Raw genomic sequence first — 14,211 nt, forward strand, 5'->3', positions numbered from 1 at the left:
AAGTCATGAATCTCAGCTTTGACATCATCTCATGTAGTGGTTGTGGCATCAGTGTGTATAGTACTCACACCAGTCCAGCAACAGCAGTGTCTGCAGTGGCGACTGTCATCTATGGGCTCCTGGGCTCCTGCTCAGACGTTTGGTTTCAACAAGAGCCTCAGCTTCCCCTGAAGGCATGGGAGCAGGGAAACACCATTTTTCCTTTTCTCTTCCAGTTCTAAGGGAGGTAATGCCTTCCTGCAATTTTCAGCCTATGGACATCCTTTGGATTTCCTTTCTGTTTTTTTGATTCCCCACCCCTTCAAATCCCCGTATTACCAATTTCTGGATGAAATTCTCCCTGTTTGAAAGTAGGATGGTAGTTGCCAGGAGCTAAGAGGTAGGGGAAATGGGTTATGTTGATCAAAGGCTACAAACTTCTGGCTACAAAATGAATAAGATCTGGGGATCCAATGTACAACATGGTGACTATACTATAGATACTTGAAAGTTGCTAAGATGATAAATCTTAAATGTTCTCATTACAAGAAAACAGGTAATTATGTGAGGTGAGGGAGATTTTAACTAACTCTATTGTAAATTATTTCACAATATATACATATATCAAATATTATGTTGTACACCTAAAGTTACACAATGTTACATGTCAATTATATCTCAATAAAGCTGAAATAAATAATAAAAAGTCAAAAAAAAGAGAATTCTCCCTGTTCAATATACCTAGAATGTTTTCTACTTCCTTAACTGGACACTAACTGATAAACACTGCAAAAGACTATTTATAGATAAAATGATCATATGCATGAATACGCATAACTTGCAGAATTACAAAGAGAAGAGACAAGTCCCCTCATGGACAGGACTATGAGTCACATTGACCACCAGTTAGAGAAAATGTTCAAGCATCAAAAAAATGTAACGCTCCCATATTGTACATTTTCTGAACAAATACTCTGACATCTCAAAAGCATGTGATGGGCACCAGTACCAACACTTTGGAAAGTTTGCTAATCTACGGCTCATTTGATAATTGATATCCCATAATATTTTATGATGTTGTATCATTTCAGCCTCGTCAGCTGACCTCACACTTAATGTACCTAAAGAAAATCAGTTGTGGAACTTTTTACTTCTGTATTCTATGGGGAAACACCACATGTTGAGCAAAGACAGAGGGAAATAGAGTGAGATAGCTGTCCAGTTCAGGATATGTATTTCTATTCTCACCTTTCCCTATTTTCACCTTTAATAATTATTCAAGTCCTGCCCTAAACCTCGATTCCTCCTTTGTACAAAATGCTCCTCGCTCTAAAGGAGTTTTCTCCAGCACAGGCTTGGACTGCAATTTCCTCTGGATTTATTTCTCAGTCGATTTCATTCTATCTGCCCCCTATCTACCAGATGACCTTCATCACTTCTAATCAAAGGTTGTCACTTTCTTTCTTTCACCATGCTCTGGAGTTTACTGCTTTGTTCTTCTCTTATTTGAATACCACTTTTGTTACTTGTGTAGATTTCAAAGGAAGGTGGGCAGAGATGAAGCTCATGCTCAGTCTGAGGTCTTGATCCAATCTCAGGTGATGTGTTTGATTTCCGTTGTGTCCAAGTGCTTTAACTGACAGATAACCGGGATGATCATGGACTTGCAGTGGTGAATGGAAGTTTTTTTTTTAAGCAAATACAACATCCTCTAAAACTCCTTTTGACATTTGTTTCTGCACTGAGAAACCCTAATTTTCTATATTTGATGGTGGTTACAAAGATAAAGATAATTCCGGAAAAGAGAGTGGTAGAAACAGCAGCGAAATAGTTCCAGTATCATTTAAAGGAGAACACGAGCCCACCATTGCATACTCTAGATGTGAATTTGTCGTCTGTATGACACCACTAATTGGGAATCCGGATGCCTTCCCAGGATTGATGGGCAAGAGGCAGGGAGACCGATGAGAACCATCAAGGATTTGAGAGGTGGAGCTCATCTTCCAACTCTGGGCTATATGGACTATGTCGGCTTGGGAGATTAGTTTAATCTTTCTAAGTTTCAGGACACAGAGGCTACCCTTTCTTTACAACAAAATTATAGGAATTAAATAATAGTATATATGTAAGACAGCCCTGTGCCTGGTTCAGATTATCCCATTAAGAGGAACCATAAATCCAGACAGTCTCATTCTTCTCCAAATTAAGCCCTTCTGAGCCATCTTCACTTCCTCTCTAGCTTCATTCTCCAAATCTTCCTTCCTTTTCCTTCCATACAGCACCACCATGATGATTTATCTGCCCTGTCTATTACCTCCACCTTCAATAGTCAGCCCTTAACTCAGACTCTGCTCTGATTGTGTCTCATAATTTCATCAGCCATATTGCCCTCAATTTCTCATCTCCTGCTCCGTGGGTGTGAAATCTGAAGAGACAGTCATTGAATATACTGCACAAGATCATGCAGAGCCTTCTTTTGCCAAGAAGAGAAGAGCTGGTCACTTGTTTAGAACTAAGAAATCCAAGTGAAACTTTCATTTCCTTTCAGTCATTGACCATTGCATCCAGGAATAGAATTTAAAGGCTCCTCCTAGTGGCCAATGGTATATTGCTAGTGTTCAGGGAGATCCCAGATTCTACATGAAATGGTGCCACCTGGGGGTTCAAACCTTGTTGTGCTCAGTTTAAGAAAATCTCACGGGACATTTCCTATTATATGCCAGTCGCACGGGTTGACCTGATTGTGCCACTCTTGGCTCTATCATAAATTCGAACATTCTAACATATGAATAATTAGAATCTACAAAGAGAATAAATTAAATAATAGAATAACGAATATTTGAAGTGATAATCCATGAGAAAATTCCAAAATTATGACAAACGTCAAGACCCAGATAAAAGAAGTCCTACAAACTTCCAATTCTGCCTATGATAACATAGCTTGTATGAGACCAACACTTCCTCCAAGAACAAGTAGACAATCTAGGTAAAATTAAAAATTAGAGATGTTTGAAAACAAAGGCAGTATGAACTTGAAGGGTCAAGATGGTAGAAAAAGAGGAGCTTCAGAGAAATGAGCATAGCTTTCTGCAGCATTTTCCCCTTCAAGCTTTTGCCAGTTGCCAGGAAGACATGGGACAGGATGTTGCAAAGCCAAGCAACATGGGTTGAGGAAAGCTACTTTGAAGGCAGAGGCGACATTGGCAATTTCCACTCAGCAGATTTACAGGATCAAATTTGTGTGGTGAGTTAAAAAGTTCAGGGAGATCTGTGCTAACACCTTATTGGTAAAATTGCGTTGGCTTCTTCTTGAAGATTCATTGATTCTATGCCCTTTCTGCATTTGCTCATGACCAGGTCTTAAAACAGACCATCTGCTTCCTCTGCAGCTTGGTATAGTCAAGTTTTTTTAGATTTCATATACTGTTAATCCCCCATCTTAATAAAAAAGATGGACTATTTTTGTTTTCTGGGTTGTTTTTGTTTTGACTGACTTGTCAGTGTGCTGTTCTTCCATTTTTCTCATCTCAAAGGTGAATACCTACCTACCTGTTGAGTGGTCAAAAGACCAATAGGTTAGCATCTAGAAGCATGCATCGTAGTTAGTAAGATAGAAAATGTTGGCTGTGGCTAATTGTAAGAATAATGAATATCTCCAGATACTTTATGGACAATGCGAATGCCTGTTCAGATGATAAATGTAGCTTTAATAAATGGTTAGATTCTAACAGAAGGCTCTGTATTATCCACTGATAAAACTTCCCAGGGACAACCAACTTTTTTGTGCACCCAAAGTGAAGACTATAATTCTTTTCCAGATTATGGCTGTTATACTCTCAAACACGTGCCAGTTATTTTGTCAAACTTCTAAGCCATTGTTCCCATAATCAAGGTCTGAAGTGCACTGAAATCTTGTTCAGTGCTCCAAAAAAGAACTAACATTTTGGCTATAATCACTAAGACCAAAAGTAACAAATGCTGGAGAGGGTGTGGAGAAAAGGGAACCCTCATACACTGCTGGTGGGAATGCAAACTGGTGCAGCCACTATGGAAAATAGCACGGAGATTCCTCAAAAAACTGAAAATAGAACTAAGATATGACCCAGCTATCCCACTACTGGGTATCTACCCAAACAATTTGAAACCCAACAACACAAAGTAACATATGTACCTCTATGTTCACTGCAGCACTAATCACAATAGCCAAGACATGGAAGAAATCCAAGTGTCCATTGACTGATGATTGGACAAAGAAGATGTGGTATATATATATACAGTGGAATACTACTTGGCCATAAAAAAGACAAAATCATCCCATTTGAAACAACATGGATGGACCTGAAGGGTATTATGCCAAGCGAAATAAGCCAGACTGAGAAAACAAACAATATATGATTTCATTCATATGTGGAATATAAACAAGCACATGGACAAAGAAAACAGCTCTGTGGTTACTAGGGCATGGGGGTTGGGCGTGGGCACAGGGGGTGAAGGGGAGCACGTGTATGGTGACAGACAGAAATAATGTACAACTGAAATTTTACAATGATGCAAACTATTATGAACTCAATTAAAAAAAAGTAACATTTTGTTTAAAACCAAGCAAAATCATCAACTAAAGGGCTAAAAACCTACAAGATCTCTTGGCATTCTCATAGTGTTGGCGGATAAATGTTTGAGGTCAATTTCCTCAAAGGAGGAAAGAATCTGATAAACCCAACTCTCAGCTTAGACCCACGAATGGCTATGCCATTGGAGTAAGGAGAGAGACCAGCAAGAGCAGACATTGAAGCCCAGGAATAATTGTGGGAAAGCTCAAATAGGGCTCCGTCTTTGCAGTAATGAAGGATAGGTGCTTTCCCAAAGGGCAGGGAGATTTCTTCATTGTCCTATTCTTAATTATCATGTACCATCTATGCATCAGGTAAACTAGTTCTCATTTCCACATCCCCTCTCATACACATTCCTGTTACAGTTTACAAAGTCAGAAGGCATATACATCATCCATCAGAACGTCCACAGCATTGACTCTACGTGTGCAAATCTCTAGACTCAAAAAAATAAATGTGAAGTAATATTTATGGCACACAAAATTTTTTCTATAGAATTGTGTCTAATTTTTTGCTTTAATAAAATGAGGCCCTAATATCACTGGAGATGATAAATCATTACAAATAATTTTGAGGGATAAATTACAGTGACATATAAAAAGTCCTATAGCTTAAAGGACTTCAGAGACTAGAGTGATATTGCTGACACAAACTCATTCTTTTCATGTCTGCGCATTCGAGTGACAAGTATTTTCAGAGTTTACATCTATAAAGATGAGAAACAGAAGTAAAACTGCCTCATTTGAGCAAAAACATTATATTACCCACGGATATATAAAATAAGAAGGACCTCTTTCTGCTCATTAAGAGATGCATTTATCAATAATATGTGCATCATATAGTTAAGAATATCAAAAATTTATACATGTGTATGCATATTGAGTCTTTATATGAAGTTGTAACCATCTCTACAGGTACAAAAATACTGAGATACTTCACGTTATAAATTCCTTAAAGCCATTTATTACCTCTTTCCTTGCCATTGTGCGCAGTTGAGCCTATGAGATTTATGCCCTAAGGTTCATCAAGGAAATATGTGAGCTGATCTACACCACTTACCACTTACTACAGACCACATGCCAGAAACCCTCACACACCTGATGCATGATCCGACTGTTTGCTACAAGCTCTGAGCTGCTAAGGGATGCCATTGGGCATCAGAGATTCTTCCTTTTACTTTGTTCACCAAATCTTGCCATGAAGTGATGGTCCTGTGATGTCTAAATCTCTTTTCTGTGTCATAATCTAGGGAGTAGAAGGTAGAAAAATATCAGAAATGCCAAGTTTGCTCCTGAATTTTCCATAACATCTCCTCACTGTGTGCACTGCCCTATTTGTGCTGCTCTTAATGCCGGAAATCCAGTCCACATACCAGATGAGACACAACCTAGCGTTTGAAGATCCTTCATCCACGTGTAAATTGACTTCATCTCCCATCAATGGGTACTCCCATGACCCAGCTCTATCATGTACACTCTCTAGATGGCCTCAGGAGGCAAAAGCTCTGTTCATCACAATACATTTTGCCTCAGGAATACAATTTTTAACTTTGTATTTAGAAATAACTTCAAACTTACAGAAATGTTGCAATGATGTATACACTAGAGGCAGACCTGTGTACCTCTACCCAGAACCTCTTATTGTTGATGTGTTACTCTATTTACTTTAGTCTACAGTCTCTTTGGGGAAATTCTACCCAACAATGACTCAGGCTAAAGGTCGTAATTTATGGGACAAATTTTCCAATGGGTATGCAAAGTCTTAAAGAGCAAATTACACCCATATATCCCATCCCAACTCCGAGCTCTGGCAAGGTCAGACACAACTCCAGTGGCAAAAAAAGACTAAGAAAACTACAATAAACAAGCCTAGTGTGACCTTAAGCTCTCTCAGTGTCACAATGAACATCAGGCTGCATTCAAATAAACATGTGGCTCTGTCCATATGAAACTGTCATGGGCCCATGAGATGTCCAGGTCGTACGCTGGCAATTTTCTTTCACCAGTAGAAGACACTTGAATGTCAAAGACTTTCCTTCCATCCCAAGCTCCTTTTCAGCAGGAGTGAAGGCTGCCAGACAAAGGTGAGGCTCTCCTCAATACATCATTATTCCTGGGGGACTGATTTTACATAAAGCAATTCCAGAGGGAGAACTGACTTGCAGAAATGAAGGGCAGGTGCTAACAACTCTTCTTGACCATCCCACAGTCAGTCAGGGATGCTGGCGCATCCTGGGAGTACATGCTCCTCATTGTAAGTTGGCCCCAGGTGTGAACAAGACACTTGAGAACAGCAAATTACAACCTCATCAAAAGTACCTTCCACTCATGGGAAGTCTGAGTCCTCTGCAAACAGTTAGGCAACTGGTAGTTCAGGTTCTACTTAGGATGGTGAAAATAAACAGATTTCCCCATCTAAAGATGGCCTAGAAGGAAAGAACTTACCTGATGGCATCAACAACAGGTTCTTGTTTTTGAATTCTGGAAGAACAGCGTGGAGGAGACCAAATAACCTCAAGACGTGTGAGATGGACCAGGAAGCTGATTAGCAGATTTTCACGGTAGGATTTTCAAAACTGTTTATTTATTTAGCTATTTAAGTTTGTTTATCATGTTGTGGGCAACAAACTACCAGCTATTAACTCTTCTAAGGATCAGATAAATGGCCTCCAACTGGCTGAAAATAAGAAGACCCTGTGGATTACAATCTCTGTGCCAGAGAGGGTCTATATTGTCTTAGATCCAGAGTTGCTTTGCCCTACTCATCTCTTTATTGCTAGAACTGAAGGCCTATGAGTTTATATCCCAGACTCTGTTGCCAGTGGCCTCTTGCTAGGTTCTCCAATGGGAGCCTGAAGGTGGGAAGAGGGCAGAGGTCATGATTCTCAGCTTTGACATCACCTCTTGCGGTGGTCGTGGCAGCAGTGTGTATAGTGCCCACGACAGCTCAGCAACAGCGGTGTCTGTAGTGGAGGTTGTCACATACAGACTCCTGGGTTCTTGCTCAGGCATCTTGGTTTCAGCAACAGCAGCCTCAGCTTCCCCTGCAGTCACGCGTCTTGGAAACACCATTTTTCCTTCTCTCTTCCAGTTCTAGGGGCGGTAATGTCTTCCAGCAATTTTCATCAGTGGGCATCCTTTGTATTTCCTTTATTTATTTATTTATTCAGTCATTCATTCATTCATTCATTTTGCTTCTCCGGCTCTTCAAACCCCTTTATTACCAATTTCTGGATGAAATTCTCCCTCTTTGAAAGTAGGATGGTAGCTGCCAGGAGCTAAGACGTGGGGGAAATAGGTTGTGTTGGTCAAAGGGTACAAACTTATGGTTATAAAATCAATAAGGTCTGGGGATCCAATGTGCAACGCGGTGACTACAGTATAGATACTTGAACGTTGCTAAGATGATAAATCTTAAACGTTCTCACTACCAAAAAAAGCCTAATTATGTGAGGCGATCGAGACTTTAACTCTATTATAAATCATTTTACAATATATACATATATCAAATATCATGTTGTACATCTTACACAATGCTATATGTCGATTACATCTCAATAAAGCAGAAATAAATAGTAAAAAGGAAAAAAATTCTCCCTGTTCAATATACCTAGAATGTTTTCTATTTCCTTAATTGGATACTAACTGGTAAACACTGAAAAAGACTATTTATAGCTAAAACGATTATATGAATGAAAATGTGTAACTTGCAGAACTACAAAGGGAAGAGAAAGCCCCCTCATGGACAGGACTACTGGTCACATTGACTGCCAGTTAGAGAAAAAGTTCAAGTGTCAAAAAACTGTAAAGCTCCCATATTTTACATTTTCTGCCCAGATACTCTGATGTCTCAAAAGCATGTGATCAGCACCATTACCTACACTTCAGAAAGTTCACTAATCTATAGCTCATTTGATAATTGATACTACATAATATTTTGTGAGGTATCATTTGAGCCTCATCAGCTGACCTTGCACTTAATGTACCTAAAGAAAATGAGTTGTAGAACTTTTTACTTCTGTCTTCTATGGGGAAACACCACATGTTGAGCAAAGACAGGGAATCGGGGTGAGGTAGCTGTCCAGTCTGGTTATGTGTGTCTATTCTCACCTTTTCCTATTTTCAGCTTTAATAATTATTCAAGTCCTGCCCTAAACCTCGATTCCTCGTTTGTACAAAACGCTCCTCGCTCTGAAGGAGTTTTCTCCAGCACAGGCTTGGACTGCAATTTCCTCTGGATTTATTTCTCAGTCGATTTCATTCTATCTGCCCCCTATCTACCAGATGATCTTCATCACTTCTAATTAAAGGTGGTCACTTTCTTTCTCTCACCATGTTGTTAAGTTTACTGCTTTGTTCTTTTGTTATTATTTGAATATCTTTTTTGTTATTTGTGGAGATTTCAAAAGAAGGTGGGCAGAGATCCAATCTCAGGTGACGTGTTCCATCTCCATTGTGGTCAAGTGCTTTAACTGACAGATAACCGGGATGATCATGGACTTGTGGTGGTGAACGGAAGTGTTTTTTTTTTTAATCAAATATAACTCCCTCTAAAACTCCTTTTGACATTTGTTTCTGCACTGAGAAACCCTAATTTCCCATATTTTATGATAGAGGGAAAGATAAAGGTAATTCCAGGGAAAGGAGGGGTAGGGACAGCAAGGAAATAGTCCCAGTATCCGTTAAGGGAGAACACGAGCCCAGCATTGCATACTCTAGATTTGAATTTGTCGTCTGTATGACACCACTACTTGGGTATCCGGATGCCTTCCCAGAATTGATGGGGGAGAGGCAGGGAGACCGATCAGCACCATCAAGGATTTGAGAGGTGGAGCTCATCTTCCAACTCTGGGCTATATGGACTGTGTCAGCTTGGGAGATTAATGTAATCTTTCTAAGTTTCAGGAAACAGAGACTACTCTTTCTTTACAAGAAAATTACAGGAACTAAATAATACGTAAGACAGCCCTGTGCCTGATTCAGGCTATCCCTTTAACAGAAACCATAAATCCAGACAGTCTCATTCCTCTCCGGATTAAGCCCTTCTGAGCCATCTTCACTTCCTCTCTAGCTTCACCCTCCAAATCTTCCTTCCTTTTCCTACCACACACCACCAACAGGATCATTTATCTGTCCCCTCCATTACCTCCACCCTCAATAGTCAACCCTTAACTAATTTTCATTTTTCATAATTTCATCTTTTCATAATTTCATAATTTCATCAGCCATGTTGCCCTCAGTTTCTCATCTCCTGCTCCATGGGTGTGAAATCTGAAGAGACAGTCATTGAATACACCTCGCATGATCATACAGAGCCCTCTTTTGCCAAGAAGAGAAGAGCTGGTCACTTGTTTTGAACTAAGAAATCCAAGTGAAACTTTCATTTCCTTTCAGTCATTGATCATTGCATCCAGGAATGGAACTTAAAGGCTCCTCCTAGTGGCCAATGTTATATTGCTAGTGTTCAGGGAGATCCCAGATTCTACGTGAAATGGTGTCACCTGGGGGCTCAAACCTTGTTGTGCTCAGTTTAAGAAAATCTCACTGGACATTTCCTATCATATGCCAGTCCCATGGGTTGATCTGATTGTGCCACTCCTTGCGGTATGATAAATTTAAAAGATCTAAATATGAATAATTAGAATCCACTAATGAAATAAGTGAAATAATGGGATAATAAATATTCAAAGTGATAATCCATGAGAAAATTCCAAAATTATGACAGACATCAAGCGTCAGATTAAAAAAGTCCTACAAACTTCTGTTTATGATGATATAGCTTGTATGAGACCAACATTTCCTCCAAGGACAAGGAGAAAATCTAGATAAAATTAAAAATCAGATGTTTTAAACCTGTGGCAGTATGAACTTGAAGGGTTAAGATTCTAGAAAAAGAGGAGCTTCAGAGAAACGAGCATAACATTCTGCAGCATCTTCCCCTTCGAGCTTTTGCCAGTTCCCAGGAAGACATGGGACAGGATGTTGCAAAGCCAAGCAACATGGGTTGAGGAAAGCCACTTTGAAGGCAGAGGCGACACTGGTGATTTCCACTGAGTGGATTGACAGGATCAAACTTGTGTGGTGAGTTAAAAAGTTTAGGGAGATCTACGCTGACACCTTATTAATAAAATCGTGTTGGCTTTTGCTTGAAGATTCATTGATTCTACACCCTTTCTGCATTTGCTCATGACCAGTCTTGGAACAGATCATCTGCTTCCTCTGCAGCAGAATATAGTCAAGTTTCATTCAATTCCATACACTATTAATCACCAATCCTAATAGAAAAGATGGGTTGGTCTTTTTTTGTTTGTTTGTCTGACTTGTCAGTGTGCTGTTCCTCCATTTTTCTCATCTTTAAAGGTAAACACCTACCCACCTGTTGAGTGGTCAAAAGACCAAAAGGTAAGCATCTGGAAGCAGGCATGGTAGTTAGTAAGACAGCAGATTTTGGCTGTAGCTAATTGCAGAAATAATGAATATCTCTAGATACCTTATGGACAATGTGAATGCCTTCTCACATGATAAACTTAACTTTAATAAATGGTTGGATTCTAACAGAAAGCTCTGAACTATCCACTGATAAAAATGTCCTAGGGACAATCAATTTTTTGGACACCCAAAGTGAAGACCGTAATTTTTTTCCAGGTTGTGGTTGTCATCCTCTCAAACGCGTGTCAGTTTTTTTATCTAACCTCTAAGCCATTGTTTCTATAATCAGGCTCTGAAGTGCAGTGAAACCTCGTTCAGTTCTCCAAATAAACATTAACATTTTGTTTAAAGCCAAGAAAATCATCAACTAAACAGCTAAAAACCTAAGCATCCAGCTGTCCATCATGAAGTCAGAAATTTAAAAGATTTGAAAAAGTATAAAGCAATGTCATCTTTCTTACTATTTTTTTTGGAAAATATATTAGTTTTCATAAAGATGTTTCTATGTTAACATATAATGGTTAACTTGCTTTTTAGTGAACTAATAAGTAAATAGTTTAATCTCTAATGTGGTAAATATTGATAACCATAATCCACGTAAAAACCCTTGGGGTCCACAATAAATTTTAAGAATATAAACCGAGTCCTGAGACCAAATGTTTGAGAATTAGCAAGTTAGAATCCGACACCTCACCGTAAGTTACTTGTCTTTCAGATGGAGAAATTGAAGCCCAGAGGGACACAAGTCCATACGTGCAGCCCACAATCTGTGGAATCCTGACACCAGTCCTGGGACCTTCACGTCAAGGTTGCACAAGATGGTTTGGAGTCATGTGACTAACCAGGTCTGCCAGACTCAAGGACCTCTCCAGAAAGATCCATCTCCAGACACATTGGCTCCTGCCAGTCCATCTTCATTTCCCTGCCTCTGCCATCCCAGCTTTCCATCCAGAACAGCTGATAGTAACTCCCAGCTGACTGCAAGTTCAATCCATCTCACACCCTGGGCTGCTCTCTCCCAGGGCGGGAATTTGACCTGCAGCCTCCATCCCCATCATCGGTTCAGCCTTAACACCCAGCGCTGTCATGGATGTTGACCACCTGGAGCTCCTGGTCTCCATTCCTGGTAGACTGGACTTCTGTGCATTCTGGGCCCAGGTTGGTCAATGTTCCCCAGCATCCTCAGGAGGTCTTTTTGCCTTGAGGAGCTCAGGCTGATTCACAGCACATTTCCTCTTGTCAGGGCTCACCTGCGTTCCTCTCATTTTGTGCCCCTCACAGGATGGCAGCATTTCAAAGAAGGGGTGCATCCTGATGCCATCCCTCCATTCCTGAGCCTCATCTGTTCCCAAGTCCGTGGTCCTCCTGTGGGTGGGCAGAGGCATCCCCCGCCTACATCAGGCCCTCAAGTTTTCTCTCTGATGAGCCTGATATGAGACAGTGTTTGGATTCAGTTTCCCCCTAGTCAAAGGGAGAAGGATGAGACTTGCTGGGAAGTGGACATAAATTGTCACCGTCAGCAAGTCTGCAGGCCCGAGATGCTAGGACAGCCAGTGCCCTCGATAGTCAGGGGAGCTTCCACCACCACCAGCTTCAGACAGTAACCAAAGATAAAGGCTCCATTCTAAAGTGTTTCCTAGTCTCACACACTGAACTTGTGATGCCAGGGGAAGCAATATTTTATAGCAAGGAAAGGTGAGGCCAGAATCCTATCCTTGATGCCCTGGCGGCAGAACCAAACCAGACTGCTCTGTGCACAGGAGGTAGGTGTTTGTTGACAGCCAGAAATAACCTTAATATCCCTCAAGGGGATTACGTGATATTTACAGACCTTTCTTCATACCTGATATACTGGTCAGGAGACTTGATTACACAGAAGAGAAATCAACTCTAGCTAATGTAGACCAAAAAGAGAGAAATTGGAAGGATAGGAGAGTGTTCAAGACATCACGATGATGTAAGGAACTGTTCCAACGCAATAATAAAAAGGCAAATATCCCAACTAGAAAATGAGCAAAATATCTGAACAGACATTTCTCCAAAGTTGACATGCTAATGGAAAAAAAACTCGTGAAAAGATGATCAACATCATTAGTCATCAAGGAAATGCAAATCAAAACCACAATGAGATTCCGCTCACAAAACTTAGGATGGCTCTAATCAAAGAGACAGAAAATATCAAGCATTGCTCAGGATATGGAGAAACGGGAACCCTCATACATTGCTGGCTGGAATGTAAGATGGTGCAACCACTTTGGGAAAGTCTGGTAGTTCCCCAAAAGGTTAAAAATAGAGTGACCATTACAACCCAGCAATTCCACTCCTGGATTTGAATTGAAGACATATGAATTGAACAGAAGAGAATTGAAAACACATGTCCACACAAAAACTTGTACATGAACCTTCATAGCAGCACTATTCATAACAGCCCCAAAGTGGAAACAACCCAACTGTCCATCAACTGATGAACAGATTAAAAATATGGTATATCCATACAATGGAATATTATTTGTCCACTAAAAAACTGAAATACTGATACATGCTATGTCATGCATGAACCTTGAAAACATCATGCTAAGTGAAAGAAGTTGGACCCAAGAGGCCACTTATTGTATGATTCTACTTATATGAAATGTTTAGAATAGGCAAATTCATACAGCCAGAAGGCAAATTCGTGGTTTCCAGAGCCTGATGAGAGAGAGAAATTGAGAGTGACTGCTTCATGGGTGTGAGATAGCTTTGTGGGGTGATGAAAATGTTCTAAAACTAGATAGTGGTGATGGTTGCACAATATCGTGTATAGACTAAAAGCCACTGAATTGCACAATTTAAACGGGTGAATTGTGTGGTATGTGATTTGTATCCCCAAAAATCTGTTTAAATAGAAAGAGGGGCCAGCCGTGTTGCCTGGTGGTTAAGTTCAGTTCAGCAGCCTGGGTTCAGTTCCTGGACAGGGATGTGCACCACTCGTCAGGGCCGTGCTGTGGCAGCCACCACACATAAAATAGAGGAAGATTGGCACAGATGTTCGCTCAGGGCGAATCTTCCTCAAGCAATAAAAGGAGGAATGTTGGAAACAGATGTTAGCTCCGGGGGAAACTTCCTCAGCAAAAAAAAAGAAAGAAAGAGGGAAATCATGAAGAGGAGGGAGCACTCGCTTTACAACACCCAGAACACGCAAGGCTGGGAAAGCT

This window comes from Equus quagga, chromosome 17 (genome assembly GCF_021613505.1).
Source record: "Equus quagga isolate Etosha38 chromosome 17, UCLA_HA_Equagga_1.0, whole genome shotgun sequence".
Taxonomy (NCBI): Eukaryota; Metazoa; Chordata; class Mammalia; order Perissodactyla; family Equidae; genus Equus; species Equus quagga.